Genomic DNA, 6,996 nt, shown 5'->3' with positions numbered 1-6,996 from the left:
GCCTACTCTTCATAATAGGGGCATGATCCGTGTATAATTTTACTTTTCACAGATCCCGCTCTAAGCGAGATATACTCGAAAATGGATTGAGTATGGGACAGTGAGGTACTTTCTCCTACTAACCTTCCTAATACATATATATTTCTACTATTATTTTTAATCAAACTAGCCTTAAACCCGTGCAAAGCACGGGCGGCTATATAATTTTAAACTAATTATTAATTATTATATAATAGTAATATATATATATATATATATATTAATAATAGTAAAATTACTTTTTTTATTTTTTAACTAATTATAAATTATATTTAAAAGAATAACGGTGGAGTTTTTATCTTATAATATATCAAACTGTTTAGAGATGTAAGACTATGAGAACTCTATGTGTAGCAGACTTTTAGTTATAAAGTGAATACCAAATCAACATGACCAAACCAAAAATTTGTACGACGACAAATTATACCCATGTTGGCTTATTATAGTATAGTATAGATAGTTTATTTGCCCCGGTTTAGGTGTTCCATGTTACATCAGTAAGTATAGGTATCATTATATGTTAATTAATTATACCTCATCCCAGTTATAATAATATATTATAAATAATTATACTAACACATTTTCTAGTTTTAAATAAAAAATGCGAAATATACCGGAAACCAGCGCGGTATAATTATAATAATGAAACTAATAACAACTGTTCGCTGAAATGAAAACAGACGGTTAAAATGAAATTTTGACACACTATTGACTAGTTTTCTAAATGACTTTTGACGATTTCAAAGTGCAAACCAAGACACGCCCAAAACCAGATTTGGGTCAAAGCAAGAGGTTCTTCTATTTCTGTTTCCTCTTCTATTTCTTTTTACGCGGCAATATACATACTAGGATTTTTTGCCCGCTACGCATGGTTATAGAGATGATTTTTTAGTTAAAATTAATTATGCAAAGATTTTGAGAAAGAAATGCAATAAAAAAATAATTTACTCAAACAATTTTTCTGATTTTGTGGAAGAGAAAAATATTACGCTCATAATCACGGTGAACATTAATTTGAGTTGATATGATTTCAAATATCAGCTTCTCGGGCAGTTAAAAAAATAAATTTAATTGTTTTTGTTACTAATAATTTACTTGCAATAAAGAGTGTTTTACACCCATTCTTAAATTAAAAAGCTGAAAATAAAGTCTCTTATGCAGAATCACTGAACCCTCCTCTGTGAAAGATCTCTTCTTAACCAATGGTTTCAAACTTAAAGGTGGTGATAATATTTGAAACGACTTCAAGCTTAAAGACCGTAAGACTCTGTTGTTTGATATCTCTTTGGATTTTCACTCTACGCAATCACAAAACACAAACTATTAAATTTTGATTTAATTATTATAAATTTTATATTTATAATTCAATATATAAATTTGAGCAAAAAAAAAGACAAAATCATAATAATATATTTATAGGTTTTCTTAAGTTGCTATTATAATAAAGGTCCTATGTTGGAGTGGAAGATTTAATCCATCTATGTTTGGTTTTCTTGTTTCCTGCATTTTTATTTTAATTAAATTATTAAGTTTTGTTTATTTCCTTGATTTGCAATATGGACAAAAATCAATTTATACAAATTCAGCAATTCAAAAAATAAAATTCACAATTATATTAGTCAAAACAAATATGAGTTTCATACATTTTTTGAAGGAAAAGATTTAGTCGAAAATATAATATATAAATTTTAGGTTTTACTATACACTAAATAAAAAATTGATATATTTTCTTTTTCTCTCCCTCAATCTACAAACACAACCACACAATGGACCCATCAAAATCCAAACTTTATAAACCAAGACAGCATTCAGACACATATATTATACACACATATCGAAACAGAAATTTACATGGGAGACAAATATTTAACATCTAAACTATATGTTACCATCTTCTGAAATTCACAGGATTGGGAGTAAAGTCTGTTTTCTTAACATCCAAGTACAATATCCATAACTTCGTTCATGCCTTTCTAAAACTTCAGATCACTAAATTCTAGTGTACAGATGTATTCGATCTTCTCTCCCACCCGCATCATTCACCGATATTGTCTGCTACATCATCAACTTTGATCTCACCTACTTAAATATATCATCCCTATGTTACACTTACGTTGTTTCACACATACTTATTTCATTTCAAACTTCATTCCTCTCCAACCTATCAATTAAAGGCAGCATTAAAATACTTAATTAATGGAAACAGCTTGCACATGTTAATATAAGCGCTCGATGACATCGATCTATGTACATATTAACTTATGCATACCGCAACCACACGGGTCAGCCTTCCTTGATCTTCCACTCCTTCAGGTGTACCCTCCAGTCCGAGAATTCTAGCACACGCACTAACAAAGTGCCTTGCATAGTCATAGGTATGGAATCCAAAAGGAAAAAATCATCATTTAGTTATTGCAGCTTATTGCAAATAAGGGGGGAAAAAAAGATATGCAAGTACATATGTGTTAACATTGGTAAAGTCATAAAGGAGAGCTCTTATTAATACCCAAGCTACACATAATAAGCAGTCACCATACTCCAAATCAGCTTTATTGTATATACAGAGTATAGAGAATGGTATCAGTAACTACAGCATTATTGGTAAAGCATGATCATGCTTAATTATGAGGTAGGCATTAAAAGATTACACAAATAATATATATATACTTCTGCAGAAATCAGATTGTCTAGAATCTACAACATTCAGCTAGCAAAATTGACTCTTAATTCCTACCTAATTACCGTTATTTCACAATCTTCCCGTCTCTTTGTCATTCTGCTTTCGACACTTTGACTGCATGATAGCATTAAAAAATTTACAAATATTAAAAAGTAAGATTAAAAAGTAAAGGTTCTTGAACCGATTCATCGACACAATCTTTATCTTTTTCTTCGCTTCAGGTGCTGCATATTGAGATTCTCCTAGGAACAATTAGGAGAAAGATGTTCTTTGTTTTTTGAATTTTGGGATGTGGTAGATTTGTTTGAATTTTGAAAACCAATGCGTATATCAGGTTGAGAGCTGTTAAAGTAGATTGAGAGTCACACAGTAATTACACGTACTAAACTACTAATTTAACACAATTACACACAGTAATTTAACACAATCAAACATAATGTAGTATAACAATACCCAACTGGTTTAAAGATATAATAAATGACTTCTCCCTCTCAGAACTAAAATCAAGCACTTGGTACGCAAAAATAGAACATATAATCCAATTAGTTTAAACACATAAATGATCGACCTGTCTCCCTCTCGGAACCACAATCAAACACTTCTTATGCAAAAGGATTCATATCGTACGAAAATTCTCAAATTATACAACTGAATCGGAAAAAACGAAGAGAACTTAACCAAACAGTTTATATGCATCAATTCAAAGTCACTGATGTTTACTTGCCTCGAATATTATGAGATTTGGTAACATCTTCTACAATCAAAAACTGATGCATCTAACCTTCAGCTACAAATCTGTAAGCATAACATTTGAAAATAATTAGTGCGGATCTTTTAAATCACATATATAAAACCATGACATGCGAAAATGAATGAAAAGCATTTCAAGAGATGGATAAAAAAAAATACATATAAATAGTTATGACTAACAAAAGAATACTCCTATTATGAGAGAATGAGCCTGAACTCAGATTTAAGAGGGACAAAAGTTTAAGGATGAGAAATTTGAATTTCAAAATTTCAAAAACAATGACAAAGCGGCGTCAGTAAGAAAAAGCTTTCTGTTTGTTTCTGTATAGGAAAACGTGCATAACACAAAAGTAGCTGTGATTTGGTTTTTGTGAGTACAACACTTGTCACGTCTTCACTATAACAACAAATAAAAAACTTAGTACTATTTTTTTACCGATTGTAATGGTTTACGGTAACACAATTAAATATATTACATATTTCAAATATAAAAACTATTCAATATATATCTTCTCATAAAGGAAAAAATATCACAAAAATGAGTCACTCGGTCAATGTAATTTGTATCAAAAATATCATTTTATCGTTAGTCGAAATTCTCTGAAAATATTATATAATGAGTTTCGCACATTTTTTATAAATGATAGAGGTAATTGCATATCGCACCCCCTAAGTATCGTTCAAAAACGATAGAGTACCTATACTTTAAAAATCTCAACTCGCACCTCTTATCTTTACTTCTCAAAACCGAGATGCACCCCCTGCCGTTAACTTCCGTTAACTCAGTGCACTCCGTAATTAAGTCACTATATATATAATTGCAATTCGGACCCCCTAACTTACGTTCAAAAATGATATTGTACCCGTACTTTTGGAAACCCAGATCACACCACCTATCTTTACATTTGAAGAACGATACGCACCCCCTCCGTTGAATTTCGTTACCTTCCGTTAAAAATCTCCTCCGTCTCAATTTACATGTCCTTTTTGTTTTTTGAGAAGTCAGATTGACTAATTTTTGACCAACTATTAAAAAAATTTATTTATTATTTTAGAAAATAGAAAGTTACATATTAAAATATACTAAATTTTGTTTTAAAAAAAATCATCAAAAAGTAAATCTAGCCTATTTTAATGGATCGGTAAATAATAGGGGGTCCGAATTGCAGTTACCTCTATTATTTGTTTTATGCCCAAGTCAAAATGATTTTACATATTGAATGATTTTAAATTTTTGGTGACATATGTATTAGGTACTTAAAATATACACTATTTTAAATATAAAAAATAAATATTTTGTGATATTTATTATAAATAATACATAAATTTATCTATTAATTAAAATTTTTAATTTTTAATTATTTTGTTTGGAAAAATTGATCAAATTTTTTTAAAACTAATATTGTTAGATTTTTAAAATTTTATCAACTATAACTGAGAATCTTTCATTTGGATAGCCCAGTGTTGAGTTATTCCTCTGTTGTCCCAGGACACCGGGGTTCGACTCTGGCTCACTCCGGGAATTATTAGAACAGATACTATTTATAAGACATATAAGTCTGCATTGTCAAAAGAAAAAATACCATTCATAAAAAATGTGCGAAACTTAATATATAATATTTTCATAATTTCGATCAATGATGGAGTGATATATAAATTTTTCTACTGAATCACTCATCTGAGTCAATTTTATAATCGGTGACTCAACTGAAGATTTGGACGCAGTAAGTGATGTACTTTGATAATTAACCCATCGACGAACACATGATATCAGTCGGAACTTGTGTTTGGACATGTCTAAAAGCACAGATTTATAATTCACAGTTACCTTATTTATAATCTCGATTATGATAGGATGAAAAACCTAGATTTTTTTTATTAAATTATTTTTATTTTTAAATTTATTATGGAAATGTAAAAGATCATTTCAAAAGTATTTTTATTTTTATATTAATAATATTTATATACAATAAATTTCAAATATAAAACAATTCCTCTAAATATATAAATTAAAAAATAAACTTTACTCATTAATATCCAATAAATTTCAAATATAAAACAATTCCTCTAAATATATAGATTAAAAAATAAACTTTACTCATTACTAAATTAGTAAATAATAATAACTATTTTTCAGTTAAATAAAAGGGTCTCGTATTAAACAGAACGTTTTCAAATTAGGCTGTACAAAGCGGTAAGCAGGACAGTTTGGCATGTGATATAGAGCAGTAGATAGGACGTGGTCACGTGGACCGTGGGAGTTGGGAGCGCAGTTTTGGAGAAGTAGCTGAGTGCACAGTGTCTTTATATTATTGAATTCAAAGCTCATACACGTGTTGAGGAGGGAAGCAGCCTTCCGTATGTAGGCAGTGGCAAGTAATGTAGATACGATATTTTTGGGGAGGGCTTTTAGTAATAACACACTCAAATAGCCTTCAGGCTTTATAATATAAATAGAAATAGATGTATCCTCTACCATGTATATCATGTGTGCGCCTACTGAGTTTGTTCCTTTATAAAAGAATTTTCAAAGTACTTTTCTGTCAATATAAACGCTCGAAATGATTTTTTCTTAGAACAATTGACATGCAAACCATAGCAAATCACTTTTTTTTTCTCCGAATAGATTGTCTCCGGTTGAACATAGCCACTAGATTATGCACATGTTTTTTATTTTAATATAAGGATGAAATTTGGAGTGGATTTGGATAATTGGTATCCACATTCATTTATTTTTAATGGATTGAATTGGATTGTTATAATTGATAATTAGATATTTTTTTTCTAATACAACTCATGTCCGATCCATTAACATTTCGGATATTGGAGTATTCAATCACTTATATTTGCAAAAAAAAATAAAAAATCTTATAATAAGACATATTATAATTAAATAATATATTAATAATCAAAAATATACATGATTTTTAATTTGGTATAGTACCTTTATTTTTGGTGGCCCGTCATATCATAATATAAAATATTTAAAAAGTTCATATAAATATATAAGGTTCGATTACCTCTCATGATGTCAAATTTTACTTTTTACCGATAGGTTCTAAATAATCGGCTAAAATCCATATGTTATTTAACACAATGTCATATTGCTATCAGATCGAATCATATTTGTTACGATCCATACCCGCCGAACATGTCTTATTCTTATCAGATCAGATCAAATTATATTCAATACGATCATACCCGCCTAACATCTCTCGAATCGGTGTACTGTATCCACATTATATTCTCAAATCGGTGTCCTGTCTATTCACATTATATTTTTTTAACCTTTTGTCATTTTGTAACTCATGTTTAGTAGAAGCAAGTACGGACATCGGAATGAAACGTGTTGTTCTAGATATTACAAGCAAGAAATGAAGACGACACAATCGATAGAGAACTTATGAAGTTAAAGGACATGGACGACACAATCGATAGAGAACTTATGAAGTTAAAGGACATGGACGCCGCCATAGAAGCAAGCAAGAAATGAAGACGACACAATCCATAGAGAACTTATGAAGTTA

At 29.8% G+C, this 6,996-nt stretch overlaps 1 long non-coding RNA gene across 2 annotated transcripts; it reads right to left on the bottom strand.

Moving 5' to 3' along the window:
- Positions 1-1,827: 1,827 nt before the first annotated feature.
- LOC108195426 (uncharacterized) lies at positions 1,828-3,824 on the bottom strand. Of its 2 annotated transcripts, none has more exons than XR_001801510.2 (5): positions 3,629-3,824; positions 3,444-3,514; positions 2,774-2,833; positions 2,309-2,399; positions 1,828-2,200 (listed from the first exon to the last, which is right to left on the bottom strand). It is a non-coding gene; the product is annotated as an uncharacterized LOC108195426 (long non-coding RNA). The 2 variants fall into 2 exon arrangements; XR_010285420.1 differs by having other exon boundaries at positions 3,650-3,824.
- Positions 3,825-6,996: the final 3,172 nt, after the last annotated feature.

The sequence above is a fragment of the Daucus carota genome, chromosome 7 (genome assembly GCF_001625215.2).
Source record: "Daucus carota subsp. sativus chromosome 7, DH1 v3.0, whole genome shotgun sequence".
Lineage (NCBI taxonomy): Eukaryota > Viridiplantae > Streptophyta > Magnoliopsida > Apiales > Apiaceae > Daucus > Daucus carota.
This window is presented reverse-complemented; position numbering and strand designations above follow the sequence as displayed.